At 47.1% G+C, this 21,275-nt stretch overlaps 1 pseudogene across 1 annotated transcript in view; it reads left to right on the forward strand.

The window, feature by feature from the left end:
- The window catches only part of LOC308621775 (aldehyde oxidase 2-like), a 65,937-nt pseudogene that overhangs the window by 19,312 nt on the left and 25,350 nt on the right, over positions 1–21,275 (forward strand). Inside the window, exons 11-19 of the transcript in view lie at positions 4,002–4,148; positions 6,984–7,077; positions 9,045–9,155; positions 10,550–10,734; positions 11,296–11,476; positions 13,272–13,364; positions 14,740–14,909; positions 15,859–15,974; positions 19,107–19,224. The product of the transcript in view is annotated as an aldehyde oxidase 2-like (transcript). The remainder of the gene's footprint in view (positions 1–4,001; positions 4,149–6,983; positions 7,078–9,044; positions 9,156–10,549; positions 10,735–11,295; positions 11,477–13,271; positions 13,365–14,739; positions 14,910–15,858; positions 15,975–19,106; positions 19,225–21,275) is intronic.

The following is a 21,275-nucleotide window of genomic DNA, read 5'->3' on the forward strand; positions in this document are numbered from 1 at the left end:
TCTGGGAAGATCCCACATGCCGCGGAGCGGCTGGGCCCGTGAGCCATGGCTGCTGAGCCTGCGCGTCCGGAGCCTGTGCTCTGCAAGGGGAGAGGCCACAACAGTGAGAGGCCCGCCTACCGCAAAAAAAAAAAAAAAAAAAAAAGCTACTATCGGGCTTCCCTGGTGGCACAGTGGTTGGGGGTCCGCCTGCCGATGCAGGGGACACGGGTTCGTGCCCCGGTCCGGGAAGATCCCACATGCCGCGGAGCAGCTGGGCCCGTGGGCCATGGCCGCTGAGCCTGTGCATCTGGAGCCTGTGCTCCGCAATGGGAGAGGCCACAGCGGTGAGAGGCCCGTGTACCGCAGGAAAAAAAAAAAAAAAGTCACAGTCTTGCAGTGTCATTTTAATGGGAAGACAGCAAGAGAGAACTGGTACTCTCCAATGGTTGGATGGTCAATTCCAGGGAGGGAGTATGTTCGCAGGAGGAAAGTAGGCGATGTAGTGTCTGGCACTCAAATGCTACTTGTCTCATGGGGACAATGGCAAAAGGCCAAGTGAGACAAAAACCTGCCTGGGCAAACACCCCCAGTCAGTTACAACATCCTTAAGGGCCCCTTTTGTACAGATACTGCATCAGGCAAGCTGGCACCCACAGAGTAGGAAGGAAACATGCAAGTCTTTGCCTTCAAGATGCACTGCAAACCCTTTGGCAAAAGGAACCTTATTTTAGTCCTTCCCTCATCCCCCAGATCTCCTAGCATATATGTGCCTGTTCCAGATATATGCATATATGTGCTAAATTACTGACAAATAACTTAATGCAAAAAACAAACAAACAAATGAGTGGGTCAGAAACTTGAATTAGGGAGGCAGTGGTAATAATGACTTCCTTAACTCAGGCAACAGGGAGGTTGACTGAACTGAAAGCTTTAGTCCAGACTGACTGGTAGGCCACCATATGTTTTTGGAGGTTGGTGGTGGGCAGGGGAGGGGACCCACCTTGGCTGTATCACTGCCATCCAGGAGTCCTACCTTCCCGGCCTGAACCATCATCAGCCAGACTTCGACCGTGCTGCAGACCAGCAAGCCTGACCTTCTCTGGCCTCACCCCACCCACTTGCTAGGAAAGGGACCCTTCCTGGTTTTGCCCAGCACCACAGCTTCACAGCTTCAGCCTTGGGACAACTCAGGTAGCACACCTGCATACCACTCAGAAGAGGAGGAGAACGTGCTTAGATTTATCTGAAATCTTGGGGTTGGAGAGAAGAGAAAGAGGGAAGAGTAAAATGGGTGGCTTGGGAGTATAGTCAAGTAGCTTAAGCAGATGGTCAAGACCTGAAAACCCTTCCCCTCATCTTCACCCCAGGCATCGTTTAGCCCACGGTTTTCAAACTTGTCTTCAGCACCACAACCCTGTCCTCAAACAAATCTTAGTAAATGAAAATAAGTTGCTCTATTTGAAGGAGGGGGAAGACTTTCCCCATCCCATGGAGCTCCTATATCTACCTCCGCCAGGGCCAGGACTCAAGGAAAGTGAACTTGCCCAAGGTCCCCAAACTGGCTAGTGGCGGGTCATCAAGCCACACATCTCCCACTTCCAATCCAGAACTCTTGTCTTTACTGCCATTCCCCATCCCCCAGGCCCACCCCACGGCCTGTCCAGTTGGCTATTTATCAGTTTGGACTCTGCAGGCAAAGTAGAGCCAGATTCTAAAATCTGAGGAAACAAACAATGCACTTTCCTTGGGGGCCCCTTAAACTTTAAGTGTGAGTAATCTCTAGTGGCCTCCAGGGACCTTTCCCAGGATGCCCAAATTTTTCCTAAGGCCCAGAAGAATGAAGGACACTGGTGGGGGAGGGGTACGTGGGAGCCAGATGTACCCACCACCACCACCAGCAGTCTCCCGCAGGAAGTCAGTTTCTGTGACAGCTTACGCTTGTTTAAATGTTGTGTGCTTACGCTTGTTTAAATGTTGTGTGCTAATCCGTGTCACATACACGCTTGGCTCTGTATACTTCTTTTTCCTCAAAATCTTTAGTATAGTAAGCACTCCAGAAAGTTGCTGCACCTTTAACCCATAGACCCGAAAACTCTGAGAAGCATGGAGTTAAAACAAAATCCATGTTCTGAGAATCAAACAAAGATAAGGCTCTTTTCAACTCTGTTGAAATACAGGCTAGGTTTTGTGACCAAAGATGGAATAAAATATGAATGGAAATACAGTAAATAGAATTTCCTCGGTACAGCTATGTCAGGCCTGGCACAAAGTGAGCAACGGAAAGAGCCAAACGAAAGCCCCAGAATGGATCGTCTGGCCTCAGCCTGAGTCTGAAATCCATACCTCTGAGAACCCAGGCAGTAGCAACAGCTGGCGTTTTACTCTCCCCTAGGGCTGAACTGCCCTATTCTAGGTCAAATAAGGGATGATCGTACTGGTCTGTGTGATGCTCCTGACCTTAAAAAGATATTAATAATAATGATAATAATAATGTCTTTGCCTCTGATTTCTTCCCTACGAATAAGGCTCTGGGTCTATAGGGTAGGAGGAACTGTATGATAGGAAACAAGCTTGGTCTTCCCAGTGCTCCTGCAGGCAAAGGGAAGGCAGGATTTTGCAGAAGTTCAAGACCAAGCTTTATTGGAGCTTGTAGTGATGGGAAGCAATAGACCATCCCTGGTGGGTCTGGGATGGGATCCCGTGTTACGGAGTGCCTTGTATGAGATGCTGAAGCAGAAACAGGGTGAGGACTCTAAGTTGAGAGACGCTCCAGGGCAGAGGAGCAGTTCAGTTACTTTTAGGCAAGATTTGCTTAGCATATAGATAATAAGGAGAAACTAGTGGTTTCTCTAATCAATTAGGTTAGCTACGATCATTGAAGCAGCAGGGGGTGTTGTGCGTGTACGTTGGCAGGGGTGGGGGAAGTATTGTGCCAAGTACGTTGTTAATACTGATGAAAATAAAGTTATGTGGGAGGGTGAAATATTCTCCACGATTAATCCACAAGAGAAAAATCAAAGCCCAGCCCACAACCTGTTTAAAAACAGACTAACTGAGGTTAGAACCCAGCCTTGGAAATGATGTCAAATCAGATTCTACGTGTTAGTGATTCATTCCACAAACCCCAGAGAGATTAATTTTGAAAGTCCAGCTAAGTCACCTCCTGATGGTTTGGTGACTTCTTCATTTTCAAAGATTGATCTGAACCCTTTACATCCCTACTACAGAGAGGCCCAAAGCCAGCGCTAATATCCTGCCAATACTCACGAGTATGGCTGCAACGGTTTTTAAATTCTGAATTACTTCCTTGCCAGCCAGCAAATAGCATTGCCCTGATCCCCCTAGATGGATGCTCTTCTATTGCTCCTGCCCCCCAAGCCCCTCCCTGGGAACCCCCAACATCCCCACACCTAACAACAACCAACATAATACCTAGGGAAGCTCCTTGCATGAGCTGTGTTCATTCTGATTGGCCGGTGCCCCTCCTGGAACTGGTTGTTGAAGATTTTGAATATCAAGGCTACCTGTAGAGGTGCCCAGTAAAAGCATTATTGATTTTAGACAATGACCTAGGAAATTGAAAGACCTTTAATTGTTTTCATGCCATCATATTTATCCCCCTTAATCACAAAACAGCTTTGCATAGCTTCACTGTGGTCAGTCAGGAGGGGGTCACGGAAAGTTCTAGTAGAGTCTGCCACCTGCTAGTTTTTACTGTCATCCCTTCTCTCTAGCCTCTGTTTTCTTGCATTCATTCAAAGAGTGTAGACCAACCCAGGGGTTCCCAACCCTGGCTGCCCAGGAGAACTCCCTGGGGAGACTTTGATAAAGCCCTGCACCCAGAGATTCTGATTTGATTGACGTGGGAGTGGGCATCTGTGCTGTTTGAGTTCTGGTGATTCTCTGAGCAGCCAGTGTGGAGAGCCACCACCGCACTAGCTGGACACCAAGGCCCTGGAGCCATGCTTACAATCCAGCTGCTCCTCCCACATCACCTGTAAAAACAATGTGCTTTCCAGGACTGACAAGATGCTGCCTGCAGTCTGGCCCAGGTCAAGGACATCTTGGCTGAGAGGGTATCTGAGTTCCCGGAGAAGACCCAGACAAACCAAGCATTCCTGAAGCACCTGAAGAGCCTGGCGGGCAGGCAGATCTGGAATATGGCCGTATGTCCTCCGGGCCAATCACGAGGCCCACTGCACCTATTTCTTAACCTCACTGAAATGTTGAAATAAGCATTGGCAGAATCAGTGTGCAAAAGGGTCTCAGCAGATTGAAACGACAGGCACAGTAAGTAACTATTCAATATTTCACATACATTATTTAATAACATATTTCAAAGAAGACTCTAAGTCAAGTTCAACAGAATAAGCCAAGTAGGAATACGAGTGCTAATTTTGTGATAAGACCTTCAAAGAAGCTAATTTAGACTTAGGCTGCGTTAACGGAAGTATAATACCTAAAATAAGGAGGGTAGTCTTCTCTACCTCAGACTGTTCAGATCACAGCTGAAGAATAATGCCCAGATCAGGGAATCACACTTCAAGGTCTGGTTGTTTTTGACCTCAGAAGAAAGCAGAAGTAAGTTTTCAAAGTACACACGCTCCTTCCCTTACGTACCCCAAATGGTGTATTAGAAATCCTTGGGATACAGGGAATGGAGGGAGAACATGTTTCCTTTGAAAAATCTCTTCAAGTGATTCCAGAATGTTCCCATTCACTGTCAAGAACTCTGACTCAGACCCTGGAGCCTGGCAAGGAGATGGTGGCAGGAGAGTTGAGGGGTTGGAAACCACATCAGCAAGAGGAATGGTGGGGGTGGGGACAATCAGAGGGACCATGAGAGCTGCCTTCAAATATTTCTAGACTCCCAAGGAGATGTGTGATGTATTTCATATGATCACAAAGGGTAGAAGTATGACCGATAGCTGAGAATCCAGGGATGCAGATTTCCACTCAGTGGAAACAAGAATTTTAAAATTGAGCTGCTCATCGCTCTATGACATAAATCACAGCAAGATCCTTTTTGACCCACCTCCTAGAGAAATGGAAATAAAAACAAAAATAAACAAATGGGACCTAATGAAACTTAAAAGCTTTTGCACAGCAAAGGAAACCATAAACAAGACCAAAAGACAACCCTCAGAATGGGAGAAAATATTTCAAATGAAGCAACTGACAAAGGATTAATCTCCAAAATGTACAAGCAGCTCATGCAGCTCAATAACAAAAAAGCAAACAACCCAATCCAAAAATGGGCAGAAGACCTAAATAGACACTTCTCCAAAGAAGATATATAGATTGCCAACAAACACATGAAAGAATGTTCAACATCATTAATCATCAGAGAAATGCACATCAAAACTACCATGAGATATCATCTCACACCAGTCAGAATGGCCATCACCAAAAAATCTAGAAACAATAAATGCTGGAGAGGGTGTGGAGAAAAGGGAACACTCTTGCACTATTGGTGGGAATGTAAATTGATACAGCCACTATGGACAACAGTATGGAGATTCCTTTAAAAACTACAAATAGAACTACCATACGACCCAGCAATCCCACTGCTGGGCATATACCCTGAGAAAACCATAATTCAAAAAGAGTCATGTACCAAAATGTTCATTGCAGCTCTATTTACAATAGCCAGGACATGGAAGCAACCTAAGTGTCCATCAACAGATGAATGGATAAAAAACATGTGGCACATATATACAATGGAATATTACTCAGCCATAAAAAGAAACAAAATTGAGTTATTTGTAGTGAGGTGGATGGACTTAGAGTCTGTCATACAGAGTGAAGTAAGTCAGAAGGAGAAAAACAAATACCGTACGCTAACACATATATATGGAATCCAAGAAAAAAAATGTCATGAAGAACCTAGGCATAAGACAGGAATAAAGACACAGACCTACTAGAGCATGGACTTGAGGATATGGGGAGGGGGAAGGGTAAGCTGTGACAAAGTGAGAGAGTGGCATGGACATATATACACTACCAAACATAAACTAGATAGCTAGTGGGAAGCAGCCACAAAGCACAGGGAGATCAGCTTGGTGCTTTGCGACCACCTAGAGGGGTGGGATAGGGAGGATGGCAGGGAGGGAGACGTAAGAGGGAAGAGATATGGGAACATATGTATATGTATAACTGATTCACTTTGTTATAAAGCAGTAACTAACACACCATTGTAAAGCAATTATACTCTAATAAAGATGTTAAAAAAATTGAGCTGTTCATAGAGGAACTGGGGTTCCCTGTCCTCACCCATGTTCCAGCCCAGGTCAACACAGCCCCGGTTGTCCCTGTAGATTCCATCACTACATGGGAAGGAGAGCACTGAGTGGACTGGCCAGTCATTTCCCTGCCACGTTCTGAGATGCTACAGCCTCAAGCAGATCCAAGTGGAATCTCCCAAGAGGAAAAGGGCAACTCTCCCTCAGTGATGTGGATGCCCAGCACCTCAACACAGCCCACAGGAAGTCCAGCCATTTCAGAGGCCGTGAGATGAGGCTGAGATTCCAAGGCAGGACGGCACCTCTGTGGCCAGCACTGTGGCCACCTGCACCAGCTAAGTAGGGGTGGCTCAGAATTGGCTGCTGAGCCTCCCTCACTTGAATCCCAGTCCTGCCCCTTCCTAGCTGGCAGACCTTGATCAAGTTTCATAATTTCTCTGTGCCCCAGTGTCTTCATCTGTAAAGGGGGGATAATTGCATCATCTCGCTGGGCTGTTGTGAGGATTGAGCAAATACGTGTGAAGGGGTTAGACAGCAGATGGAACATACCAAGTGCCGTGGAGTGGTACCATCCATTCCTCACCCGATCCAAAGTCGCAGGTGGGTGGAGGCCTCCCACGTGGTCTGAACTGAGTCTCATCTGCAGAGCACACTGAGACTCCTCTTGACCCTTTCACTACCAGAGAAGACCATAAGCAGGTGCCTGTGGGTCTCGGATTTGAGGCACCGAATGCCGAGGCTGTAACTCCGTCTCCTTAGTCCTTAGGGGGACCCATTATAGGCCAGCATTGCTATTCAGATCTGAATCCAGTTCTGGCTGTGGGCAACACTACCCTCAATCTGATATCAGAAGGTAAGCTACCCCAGAACACTCTGAACAGCTCCTGAAAAGTTTTTGTCTGTTTTTAAAGAATTGCTATATCAGAGCCCAGGTCTCTGACTCTCAATCCACCACGGGAAGCTCAGGCTCCTGGCAGGAGGCACACTGATGCAAGGGGTGGCTGATGCTTCCTTTCGCACCACCTGCCACACATACACGCAACACCCAGCCTGGACCACAGCTCAGTTAGCCCGCCATCAGCCTGCGGTGGTATCAGAGGCTGACGTGAAGGCTCTCTGTGGCCTGAGGACCAGCACCTCCTTCTCTTCATGCCCACCCCCCTCCAGTTGCTGTGTGAGAAACCACAGATCTAGTGAGGACACGCTGGGGACATCGTGGGGCCCCTGGGGGCAGGAGGAAGGCGATGACTAATTTTACATGCTGGCTGAGAGGGACGCTCCCTGGGGGCGCTCCGTGCTATACCACCCTTGTCTCCCCCGAAGTGCTCAGCCTTCACGCTGCCTCCGGCTGCTACAGGGGTGCTAGCACTCCCGTTTACTGGGTGCTGACTTTGTGCCAGGCTCTGCTGGATACTCTACACACGTCACGTCTAATGTGTGCAACCACCCGGCGGAGGTCGCTTGTAGAGGCAGGCATGCGATGAAACCCAGTCTGCTTGATTTCCAGATGGGCATGCTTGTCTCTTCTCCATCAGCGCCTCCCCAGGGCTTCTAACTCCCCGCTTCCCTTGTTTCTCGCCCTCCCTCACCCATCAAATGCCCTCCTACCGGCTGACACGGGCCCAGGCACTGGGTGCAGGGGAGCAGTCACACTGCCCCTTGTGAACTTCGGGGTGTGGCCAAACAGGAATTATATTACAGGCATTGTAACCCTCCCCAGGGGATTGCTGGCTAACACAATCCCATCCCTGGTGGGTGGGAACTGAGGAGTGTTGGGAGAGACCTACTGGCAGAGGACAAGCTCTCATGCCCCCATTCAGCTTTGTGTGGGACCCACCCAGAGGGGAGGAGAGGAAAGGCCTCACCCCTGCCTGGCCCAGTCAACTGTTTTGCTGAGTCCTCCAGGCCTGCGGTCCAGGACGCCCTTAGCTCAATCCCCAAAGACTAAGTGAGAAGCAGCCAAGGCTCTGGGGCATCAGGATAGCAAGGATGGCCCGGCCCCCATGGGGCCTTCTACACTAGGATTAGGACTAGTAGTACTAGCTGTGTTCTTCTGCTGGGGTGTCGGTCGTTACCTTTGGCTTAAGGTCTCTGTTTTCCCAGCTCTGCCAAAGCCACCTCCAGCCTGAGCTCAGCCCGCTCCAGTGAGGCCAGTAGCAGGGAGGGAAAGGTCCACAGGGGCTCCTTTGGGGTCCCCCTGCTGCCTGCCTTCCAATCAGCATACCGCTGCTGTGTCTGGAGAGGAAGCCACGTCAGATTCCCTGCCCTGCTGCTTGATCTTCTCACCACATCTCTGTGGAGCCACAACCACTTTTTAAAGCCAGAGGGGACTTCTCTGACCACCATGTGGTGACAACGGGGCCGAAAGGAGGTTTTGTGAATTGTTCACTTTGCTTTAAAGGTGTGGGTTTCCCGCTTAGAGGCCAACAGCGGTGCCGAGAACAAAAGGTAAATCCAATGATCTGAGCTCTGTTAATAATGGAAACAAACCACGTCTCAGCTTAAGTTACGCCCTTACCCGGATCACAGTATTGAACGAGTTAGATTTAGTTAACCAGCCTCTGCTGAAAGATGAAGACAGGCCTGACAGGCCTTGGGGACAGGAAGAGACCCAGTTCACACGGCACGTGCACTAACAAGAGTAAATGTCATGCAGCTGCTGCCACCCCTCCCCGTGGAAGGGACAAGGGCGCCCGGTCCACGGCGCGCTCAGATCCCCGCGCGGCTCCACGCAGAGAAAGGTGACCTTTTCTTCTCCGCTGCTGTCATTTAAGAGTACAGGATAATCTCGCATTCCTGTTGCACCTGTGCAGAAATGTCATTTTCTTCAACAGATTCCTCTAAGCGAACATGTTCCTGCTGGGTTGGCGAAGTGCAGACCTGGAGCCGGAGGGAATTTCGGAGTCTGCGTATATTCCCCACTCTCAAAAGGTAAGAATTCCGCTGGTCACTTTTGAGAGTTGTTTTTCTCTTTGCATAACTGAGTCCAGTCATCTGTAGAGATTTCAGAACAGATGGAAGGAAAATAAGGCTGCCCTGACAAACCTGTTTCCTGTCCTCTGCAGCCTGGTGCGGCCCCAAGGCTTTCAGCAACCCTTGAGCGGGCAGCTCCAGGTGACCAGCTGCGGTCGCTGCTTCAGCTGTGGGGTGGCGCCTGCCAGGCCCGCGGAGGCGCTTCCACACCCCCTCGTGTCCAATATCAATGCTGGGAGGCGGAAATTCAAGTTCTCCTGCTGCTGAATGAGCTTCTCCACCTGACCCAAAGGAGGCAGAGGTTGCGGCCAGATCTCTGCGCTCCCCACCCCCCCACCCCAGAGCTGACCCCAACAGTTCAGAGAAACAGGAGTGCCTAACCCACCAGCCCTGGGGGAGATGTGGCCACCCAGCCAGCTACCGAGGGGGCCCTCTGTTCTTACTCCCTGTTCCCTGTGCTTCTCCCCCAAACTGTACCTGAATCCTAGAGGACAGTCTTGCCAAGAGAGGCAATACTTCATACACACACACAGTGATCCCAAGCCAGGAGTCACCTTGGTCATATAGGAAGTCTTATATTAAGTCATGCTTTCAGCCATGGATGACCTTCATTTATTTTTCCTTGGGAATGGAAACTTTGAAATCTGTTCCCGAGCCAGTGTGCATCTGGGTAAGGGCCCCAGACAGGAAAACAAGCTGACCAAACACAGCACCCTCGGTGGCCACACAGATGGAAACACACTCGAGGCACTGGCCATCTCCATTAACACTCTGGCAGCACAACAGTGGTCATGGTGCCAAGGGTAAGGGGGGCGGCCATCACCATCCTGACTCTTGTCTCAGATAGAAGAGTCCCTAGTCCACTGTTGGAAAGTTCTATTCAACGACTTTACGAACTTTGCAAAATGGAAAAATGATAGCATCTACAAGCCAAGAAATTCGGTGGGTCTCTTTCACACTTTCAGCAAATCACATTTAAAAGCACCTGTGGTGAGGACGCTCCTCCATCCTCACAGGGGACAAAGGGAACTGGAGACCGGAGTTAATGGCGCCCGGAAATAAGAGCATGTGGAAATGCTCCAGGCATTTTGTGCAGAGGCATCCTGACCTCAGAGGGAAAGTGCGCAGTGATCCCTGCTCATTGAGGGTATGGGGGGATGGGGACAGACCTTTGGGAGGACATCATTCTCTCTTTGAACGAACAGGCAGCCAAATGGTCCTCAAATTGTGCCAAGCGTCCTTTGTGTCCATTTAGATTGAGTCTAAGTGATTAATTAGTGGCACCAAGAAGCAGAAAACTTGCTCTTAGTTTTAACATATCAAATAACTCCAAACGGCTTTTGTCTCCACAGTGGGAATCTGTGTCAGCCTTCCAACAGGCTCAGTGCCAGCAAAATGCCTTGGCCCCTGTGAATGCTGGCAGGCAAGTCCTCTTCAGAGAGGGCACAGACACCGTCGAGGACCTGAGCATCCCCTACAGAGGGGTCAGGGCTGCCACAGTCAGTGCACAAAAATCCTGCCAGCAGCTCCTAGGGACGTAAGCAACAAACCCTGGACCCTGAAGGTGAAACTTGATGTCAAAAAAAACAAGTGGGAAGATGGAAATTCCTATGTGTAGAATCATTGCTTGTTCTTTCTGTGATTTTACTAAATGAATCCAACCTTATTTGACTTTGATTAATTAGGTGCCACTCTTTGGGTGAGGGATACAACACATATGGCCCAGGGCTGTGTTCAGCCCCAGTGCTCTTGTGCATGTCAACACTCCAGCAAACCCACACCAGGCAGCATCCAAGTGGCACCTACCACTCCCACTGCTCGGGGGCACCTAATTTCTTCCTCAGTAAAGGCAGTGTCTGAGTCTGAGTCCTGTCCAGTTCATAATGGAATTGACCCTAATGGTCTATTTATTTAATGCCTGGTTCCAGCATGTTCAGGCTACTCAGTGCAGCCTCCCAGGCCTCAGTTTTCCTGAACGGCTTGTTTAGGTGATTTCTAAGTGCCTATCCAACTCATAAAATGAGACTCTGGGGTGTCTGAACCGCCACCATCCAAAATCTAGCACGTGCCAGTAGTCACTGAGGCCACCGTTCTCCAGGCGCTGGGGTGAGCTGATGCTGGATGAGGCCTGCAGGCTGCTCCTGGACGAAGTCTCCCTCCCAGGCTGGGCTCCAGGTGGGAGGGTGGCATTCAAGAGGACTCTGGTGGTCAGCTTCTTCTGCAAATTCTACCTACAAGTTCTGCAGGAACAGAAGCTAATAGAACTGTTCTCTGTGCCTGTAAGTGCTCTGGCTTTTATGTGCTCCTGGCAGCATAAGCTCCCAACTTCCCCACTACTTTTGCAAACTTTCTTGTGGGCAGCCTGTCAGTTCCCAGACATCCCTTCTTCCAGAACTCAGCCCTGAAGGACTACTGCGTGAGGCTCAGGATGCCAGACTGTTTTCAGTGCACAGATGTTTACCACATGCCCTGAGCAGGGAAACATGACGGGACCCTTGCCTCCTATGTGTAATTTTTTTCTCTTTTAAAATCAACTTTATTGAAGTATAATTACATAGAACAAAATGCACCTATTTAAACTCAGAGAGTTTTGACAGTTGTGTAAACTGGCATCACCACCACCTCAAACAAGAGATAGGGTATTTCCATCACCCCAAAAAGTGCCCTTTTGCCCCTCTGCTGTCAATCCTCCCACCCCTGCCTCCAGGCAACACCCCTGATCTGCTTTGTAACACTATAGATTAGTTTTGCCTATTCTAGAATTTTATATTCAATATGAAATATAAAATAAAATTTTATTTTTCAAAAAACTGAAAGGTTGGATGGTGGTGGGATGAATTGGGAGATTGGGACTGACATGTATACACTGATGTGTATAAAATGGATGACTAATAAGAACGTGCTGTATAAGAAAATAAATAAAATCAAATTCAAAAAAAAAACCTAAAAGGTTTATATGCTAATATTTAAATAGCTTCTTTTCAGAATTTCTGATTATAAACTTCTGGAATAAGTTACCAAAGCAAAATATTTTCACTCTCTTTCTCCCTCTCTCTCTCCCCCTCCCGCTCTGTCTTCTGAATCTATCTTTCCTCCCCTGACTGTGACTACAACTCTCACCCTAACTTGCACCCCTGTTCCCCACTCACACCCCACGCCAGCAGCCCAGTGTTCCTAAACTGTCTGGTTTTCATTCATTCAGATGAAGACCCTCACAGGACTTCCCTGGAGGTCCAGTGGTTAGGATTCCATGCTTCCACTGCAGGGGGCCCGGGTTTATCCCTGGCTGGGGAACGAAGATCCCGCAAACTGTGCGGCGAGGCCAAAAGAAAGAAAGATGAAGACCCTCACAAGCCAAATTTACTAGAATAATTCTTGCTGCCATTGAATTTCTTTTTTTTTTTTTTTTTTTTTTTTTTGCAGTACGTGGGTCTCTGACTGTTGTGGCCTCTCCCGTTGCGGAGCACAGGCTCCGGACGCGCAGGCTCAGCAGCCATGGCTCACGGGCCCAGCCGCTCCGTGGTATGTGGGATCTTCCCGGACCGGGGCACGAACCCGTGTCCCCTGCATCGGCAGGCAGACTCTCAACCACTGTGCCACCAGGGAAGCCCACCATTGAATTTCTTAATCAAGACCCTTGATGTGTTTCAGTGACACCCAGAGAGACTTCCCAGTTTTGCTGCTCTCCCAGAAAAACTGAGTTGCTGAGGAAAATAATCAGGATTTGGGTTCTTTGTATTCAATGAACCACCCCAACTCGTTCTAGAATGGCTTTTCCAACCCCAGATTTTCTTGCTTCTCCTCCTGCCTCTGCCCAGCTTGCTGACAGGCCTCTCTCTCCTCAGAGTGACTTGAGGATCAGATTCAAACAGTCAGTCCAGGTCTTCCTTATGTGGAAAGGGAGGGAGGGCAAGGAGCATTCACAGAAGTGAATCCTGGGAGGTGATGTGGATTTGCGTCATCCAGGCTACCCGAACCTTACGGCTTCTTTGCTACTTAAGCCAAGTCACTTTCAAAGCCCAGTTTAATCATAGACTAATCAGCTTATCTTTATTGTTTTGAATCGTCTTTCAGAACAGACGCCTTTATCCTGAAATTTCAGACCGATTCCTAAGTGCTGTAGAAGACTTCCTGGTCACAGTACCCCAGGGAGTCCAAAGGTACCAGGTCAGTGAGTTTAATTTAATGGAAACCGAGAAACTAAGAGACAGCTGTAGCTGTGTGAACAAGCAAGTGCTTCAAAGTTGTGATTTTCCCTTCTAACTTTCTGGTTTTTGCTAGCACATTGGCCCTTTGTTCAGGCCGATCCAGGGAGAGGCTGGATCTAAGATCAGGCCTGAGCTGCCGCTGGATGCACTCAGGGCCAAACCGACCTGAAACAGTTTGACCATCTGACTGATAATTGAGAGTGTCTTCAAACTGCTGTTCTTTGGGCATTTGTTTGAGGAACAGCTAAGCCAGGAGTAGGGGGAAGGACAGAGCAGGACAGTAGCAAGGTTCAGCCTCCAGCCCTGATTGCAAATGTTTAATCTCCAGTCGGCAAGACAAGAGCCCTGCAAGTAACTGAACCCCCTCTTCTTGAAGGACAATTTCGAAAGTATCTATTATTATCTGTTAGAGCACAGCCCCTCCCGCCACCCGATCTCCACACACAGTCCACACATAGATCTTCCCTGAGAAGAGTTCCAGAATAAACACGTGCTCCCTTTACTTTTTAGTAAGTATATTTTAGGAGTAGAGTTGCTTTACAATGTTGTGTTAGTTTCTACAGTACAGCAAGTGAATCAGCTATACGTATACATATATCCCCTCTTTTTTGGATTTCCTTCCCATTTAGGTCACCACAGAGCACTGAGTAGAGTTCTCTGTGCTATATACTGTAGCTTCTCATTAGTTGCCTATTTTATACATAGTATCAATTGTGTATATATGTCAATCCCAATCTCCCAATTCATCCATTTACTTATACTGCCAGGGATATTTTTGGGCACAAAAATATCACAAGGGCAGCCGAGGCACCTTAGACCAGATCTGGATAGACTCCATTGCCATGTGCCCCCCAGCTCCCACCAGGGGCCCTGCTCCAGCTGATAAGCAGGCTTTTGGCTTAGATTTTGTTCCCCCATCCTCAGGAATTATAGCACTCTAGGCCTCATCATCATGGTCACTTTACGTGTAAACAGGCTGATCATTGGAAAGGTGAGAAAGCAGGACAGGGAGACCCTCTGAATTCCAGAATAAAGAGGTACGGGGCACCACTTGGGAAAAGAACATGCCCAAAGGGGAAGCCAGAGTACCCCTTCACCTACTTCACAATTTTGCCAAAACATTGGCCCTGTCTAAAGCATTGCCGCATAACTGAAATAACAATTCCCCAGTCTAGTTACATCATTAAATTGCCACGCTCATCTGACCCACTCCAGTGTGTGTCGCCTGAGGGTGACCGTCTGATTTCTCAATCCTGAATCAGGAGTGTTGGTAATCGGCCAGGTCACTTCTGAACATTAAAGTTTTCCAGGGAAACCCTTGTCTTTCTCTGTAGAGTGTGGATTCTCACCAACCCCTCCAAGATCCAGTCAGATGCCCCATCATGCACCTACCAGGCCTTAAACATGCCACAGATGAAGCCGTATTTTGTGATGCCATCCCCATGCTGGATAAAGAACTTTCAATGGCTTTGGTGACCAGTACCAAAGCCCATGCAAAAATCATGTAAGTAAATGAAAAGCTTTCGAAAGGCTTCTTTAAAGCACACTTGGGGATTCCCTTGGAGGAATGTGACCATTCTCCTGAAATGTTCTAAACCCAAAGAAACTTATGGAAAGAATTTTAAAAAGGTCACCAGCCCCAGGAGGAGGAAGGGAGTGTAACTGGAAATGCCCATCATGAAAGAGAGACAAACGTCACAGTTAGGGCCCTGCTTTCATTCTAATCTCATCTCCCTGCTGCTGCTTCAGGCAGGGCTCAAAGGAGTAACTCTGAGTAGGGCTAATATTCAGTCGGTGATAAAACAATGAATGGGGACTTCCCTGGTGGCACAGTGGTTGGGAATCCGCCTGCCAATGCAGGGGACACGGGTTCGATCCCTGGTCCGGGAAGATCCCACGTGCCGCAGAGCAACTAGGCCCGTGCGCCCAACTGCTGAGCCTGTGCTCTAAAGCCTGCATGCCACAACTACTGAAGCCCGTGCACCTAGAGCCCATGTGCCTAGAGCCTGTGCTCCTCAACAGAGAGAGGCCACCGCAATGAGAGGCCCGCGCACCGCAGTGAAGAGTAGTCCCCGCTCACCTCAACTAAAGAAAAGCCCGCACACAGCAACGAAGACACAATGCAGCCAAAAAAAATAAATAAATTAATTAAAAAAAAAAAAAAACAATGAATGAATGGTAAATGGCCACTGTTCTAAGATTCCTAAGGACACCCCTGCCACAGCCATACTGGTCCCTCCCTCCCCTCCCATCCCAGTAGCTATGATGTTACCCCAGGCCCAGCAGGGGTCCTTCTGAACCCTGCTGTATGTCAGATCAGCTCTGATTGGTCAGGGCCTATGGTGAACCAGTTGTTATATATTTTGATTTTCACCCAGGCTCTATCTCTCCCTCAGGTTTAGGGCCCTCAAAGCTTGCTGATTTCTACTTCTTAAATATTTCTCTTTTTTCAGATCAATTGATTTGTCCGAGGCCCTTGAACGACCTGGGGTGGCTGATGTGATAAGAGCGGAGGACATTCCAGGCACCAGTGGTACCGAAAAATGACAAATTGTTGGCTGTGGATAAGGTAAGGTACAGAACGTGCCTTCCCACATGACTCTGTGCAGATAATCACCAAGGTACCACCTTCAGGTGGCCTTCCGTCGCCTCCCAGCCCTCTCTGTCACTGGGGGCTAGAAGTGCCAATTCTTCCAGCTTCTCTCTACCCCTAAGGCCTTTATTCAGATGGACCTACTCTTCTGGAATCAGGAAATAACATCGAGAAAAGGAAATTTATTACAGGAAAACAACAAGTCCTAGTTTTCCTACTGTGTGCTCTTGAGTCAATTTACTCTTATTTGAAGAATAAATGCTGGAATTGACATATATCAGGATAGAAAACCCTTGAAAGATCTAGAAAGGAGAGTACAAATATACAGCCAGTCTCTGTTATTTACACTGAACTCTTTCCTTTCCCGGACTAACCCTCTTCCTGCCACCTCCCACTCACCTTCACATACTCCATTTTTAATAAAGTTGCTCATGTCATCCTTGACCTTTTAATTCAATTCTACAGTCATTCATTGAGCACTTGCTTTTGGAGCCAAACTACCTTGGTTCCTGGTCTCGCTCTGCCACTCACTAGCTGTGTATCATCACCTGTGAAATGGTATCATGGTACCTGTAAAATATCATTATCTGTAAAATGGGAATAATCATAGCACCCACCTCATTGTGTTGTGGTGAGATTTAAATGAGCTGATACGTGCAAAGTGCTTACAACAGTGCTTGGCATGTGAAGGCTCTCAGTAGGTGTTAGCTACTACTGTTGCATCTCAGGCTGTTTCTCTTCCAGCCATGAAACAAACCACTGTTCTTTTGGTTGAACTCCAGATGAAGAGGTTGGCTGTTATTTAGGAGCTATGTTATCTGCTTGGGCTGCCATAACAAAATATTGGGTGGGACAAAAAGTGCCTTCAGTTTTTTAAATAAAAATAAAAGATACTTTTCACTTTCACCAAGAACTTTATTGAACAATGTATTCACCCTTTTGTTCCACTACCTTCTGCCATTTTTCAGGCAACTTCATAATTCCATCTTCCCAAAACTTTTTATCTTTTTGAGCAAAGAACTGTCCCAGGTGCCTTTTATTGTCTTCCAGGGAATTGAAATTTTTTCCATTAAGAGCATTTTTTAAAGACCGAAATAAATGGAAATCCGAAGGTGCAATGTCTGGTGCATACAGCATATGAATCAGAACTTCCCAGCCAAGCTGTAACAGTTTTTGCCTGGTCATCAAAGAAACATGCGGTCTTGCGTTATCCTGATGGAAGATTATGCGTTTTCTGTAGACTAATTCTGGACGCTTTTCGTTGAGTGCCACTTTCAGTTGGTCTAATTGGAAGCAGTACTTGTTGGAATTAATCATTTGGTTTTCCAGAAGGAGTTCATAATAGAGGTCTCCCTTCCAATCCCACCATATACACAACCTCACTTTCTTTGATTGAAGACCAGCCTTTGGTGTGTTTGGTGGTGGTTCATTTTGCTTGCCCCACAATCTCTTCTGTTCCACATTATTGTACAGTATCCACTTTTCATCACCCATCACAATTTGTTTTAAAAACGGAACGTTTTCTTTACGTTTCAGTAGAGATTCGCATTCAGAAATATGGTCAAGAAGGTTTTTTTCACTTAACTTATGTGGAACCCAAACATCAAAGCGATTCACATAACCAAGCTGGTGCAAATGATTTTCCACACTTGATTTGGATATTTTGAGTATGTCGGCTGCCTCCTGCGTGGTATAACATTGGTTGTTCTCAATTATTGTTTCAATTTGATCGTTATCAACTTCAAGTGGTCTACCTGTGTTGATGCTCAACTGGACCGTGGAGCATCATTCAGCAAGAAATCTCCAGCACGAAACTTTGCAAACCACTTTTGACACGTTCGGCCAGTCATAGCACCTTCTCCATACACTGCACAAATCTTTTTTTGCGTTTCAGTTGCGTTTTTACTTTTCTTGAAATAATAAAGCATAAGATGTCGAAAATGTTGCTTTTTTTCTTCCATCTTCAATGTTAAAATGGCTACACAAAAATTCACCAATTTTGATGTCTTTTTTCTAAATGCACGCTGATATGACAGCTGTCACATAGAATCTAACAAAATTGTTTCAAATGAAGTTAAAGACAACTAAGCACTACTAGAGCCATCTTACGGAAAAAACTGAACGAACCTTTTGGTCCACCCAGTACCACAGACTGGATAGCTTAAAAAAGAGAATTGTATCTTCTCACAGTTCTAGCAGCTAGAAGTCCAAGATCAAGGTGTTGGCAGGTTTCTCCTGAGGCCACTCTTCCCAGCTTGCAGATGGTCACCTTCTCCTGTGTCCTCACATGGCCTTTTCTCTGTGTATGAGCCTCCCTGGTGTCCCTACCTCTTCTTCTTCTGTTTTTTGGGTTTTTTTTGTCCCTACCTCTTCTTATAAGGACACCAGACATATTGGATTAGAGCTCCACCCTTAGGACCTCATTTCACCTTCATTACCTCTTTAAAGGCCTTATCTCCAATATAGTCGCCTTGGGGGTCAGCCCTCAACATATGAATTTTAGGGTTGTGGGGTGGGGGGAAGCACAGGAATCACATTGTACAAAAAATACTCTCCTCATCTTTAAACTCTAAAATGACTCCATGAAGGCGACACTCGCAGACGACCCTTGACAGAGGATACAGCAGATTCAGGTCACAGCCAATCTCATATCCACTCTGGGGCTTACATTCACTGAGTAAAATGGCCAGTAGAAGCATCTGTATGATTTTAAATTTTTTTTTTTTTTTTTTTTTTTTTTTGCGGGATGTGGGCCTCTCACTGTTGTGGCCTCTCTCGTTGCAGAGCACAGGTTCCAGACGCGCAGGCTCGGCGGCCATGGCTTACAGTCCCAGCCACTCTGCGGCATGTGGGATCGTCCTAGACCGGGGCACAAACCTGTGTCCCCTGCATCGGCAGGCGGACTCTCAACCACTGCGCCACCAGGGAAGCCCTTAATTAATTTTTAAATTAAAATTTAAAAGAAATTTTTTTTAGCCAAGCACATGTAGTCACATGTGGTTATTATTGGTCAACAATGATAACTAAAACACCAGCCATTGGTAAGCTTGCACTAACAGTACTTCTACCCAGAATTTTCCACCTGATTCATGTATGTACTTTCCACAGGTACTCTGCGTGGGCCAGATCATCTGTGCTGTGGTTGCAGAGACAGATGTACAGGCAAAGCACGCAAAAAGATAAAGGTAACCTGGAAGAACTGGAGCCCATAATCTTTACCATTGAGGTAAGCAGTCTGGCTGATCTCTCCCATAAGGTTGTAGAATCAAAAGTTCCTTTGCAAACTTGTTAATGCGAGACTAATTCAGGGCTCTACTTTTCTTTTTTTGTCACTGGCTTGCTCTGGAAAAATCAGCTTTCTCTGGAAGATATTACTTACATGAATTAAAATTAGCTTTGGCTCCAAGAAACAGGAAAAAAATAGAAGTTTCTTTCTTTCTCATATTCAGAAAATCTAGAAATGGCCAGTCCCGGGCTTATATGTGTTTCTAAGTGTCAAGGGTCTGGCCTCCTTGCATATAGTTGCTCCATCCTGCGTGGTTTCCATTCTCCAGATCACACTTTGGTCCACAGTGACTACTGAACTCTGGCCATTGAGTCCACATTTCAGTCAGCAGAGAGAATGAGGTGATGAAAAAGAGCATATCCCCTCCCCTTAAGGACACTTCCAGAAGCTGCACATAACCTTCCTACCTCTCCTTGGGTAGAACCTAGTCACATGCCACACCAACATACCTAGAAAGGGGATCTGGGAAATGTAGACTGTATTCTAGGTGGCCAGGTATTCACTAGAAATTGGGGATTCTATTACTTGAAAATAGTGAGAATGGATATTGGGAACAATAATCTTTTCAAGGTCGAGCCCAAAAGCAGTGGGACTTCCATGATGAAATTCCACAGAAATTTCCACTCTCATTTCTGGGTCTAGGGATGGAATGAAAATGCTACTTCCAGCAAAAATAATGAATTTAGATTAGAAAAGTGAGATGTGGACAGGGGTTTGCATGTTCTAATTCAATGAAAGATAAGATCATAGCAATTAAGTTGAGAAAACGTATTTATTTCTTTGCTTGTGAAAGAAAATAAAATTTTTTCAAAGGCCCTAGTGAACCATTTGAACATTTTTTAAATGTGCCTAAAAGGTACAACTTGCTCAATATTCAAAGTGTTAAAGAGGTCATGTTTCTTGTTCTTTCTAAACCAAATCAACTCTGTTCCAAATTCCCATTTTGTCAAGTTTGCAAGAAGTCCAAGCCATTGTTCTTGGCTCACCCCCCTTCCTAGGGTTGTACTAGGATCCTAACAAGGGTTTTTTGAAATTTTAATTCCAATCCCATTTCCTCAAGGGGGAAATGGCACCCAAAGGACACACTCATGAAACATCTTGGGACTTGGAATGTTTAGAGATCTAGAGTTCCCTCCGATTAGGACTGTCCACCATCAGCAAAAAAATTCTTTTGCGAAGAAAAGTAGGTAGGACTTCCCTGGTAGCACAGTGGTTAAGAATCCGCCTGCCAGCACAGGGGACACGGGTTTGATCCCTGGTCTGGGAAGATCCCACATGCCACGGAGCAACTAAGCCCGTGCGCCAAAACTATTGAACCTGCACTCTAGAGCCCAAGAGCCACAACTGAAGCCCGTGCGCCTAGAGCCCATGCTCCGCAACAAGAGAAAAGCCACCGCAATGAGAAGCCCACGCACCGCAACGAAGAGTAGCCCCCGCTCGCCGCAACTAGAGAAAGCCCCTGTGCAGCAACGAAGACCCAACACAGCCAAAAAATAAGTAAATAAAATTTAAAAATTTTTAAAAAATCCTTTTATGGGGCTTCCCTGGTGGGGCAGTGGTTGAGATCCGCCTGCCGATGCAGGGGACATGGGTTCGTGCCCCAGTCTGGGAAGATCCCACATGCTGCGGAGCAGCTGGGCCCGTGAGCCATGGCTGCTGAGCCTGGGCGTCCGGAGCCTGTGCTCCGCAATGGGAGAGGCCACAACAGTGAGAGGCCCGCGTACCGAAAAAAAAAAAAAATCCTTTTATGAAGAAAAGCAGATAGGACTTCCATGGTGGCCCAGTGGTTAAGAATCCACCTGCCAATGTAGGGGACATGGGTTTGATCCCTGGTCTGGGAAGATCCCACATGTGTGGAACAACTAAGCCCATGCGCCACAACTACTGAGCCTGCGCTCTAGAGCCCATGAGCCACAACTACTGAGCCCATGCACCACAACTACTGAAGCCTGTGCGCCTAGAGCCCATGCTCCCCAACAATAGAAAAGCCA

The sequence above is a fragment of the Mesoplodon bidens genome (assembly GCF_964165515.1).
Source record: "Mesoplodon bidens genome assembly, chromosome: 8".
Lineage (NCBI taxonomy): Eukaryota > Metazoa > Chordata > Mammalia > Artiodactyla > Ziphiidae > Mesoplodon > Mesoplodon bidens.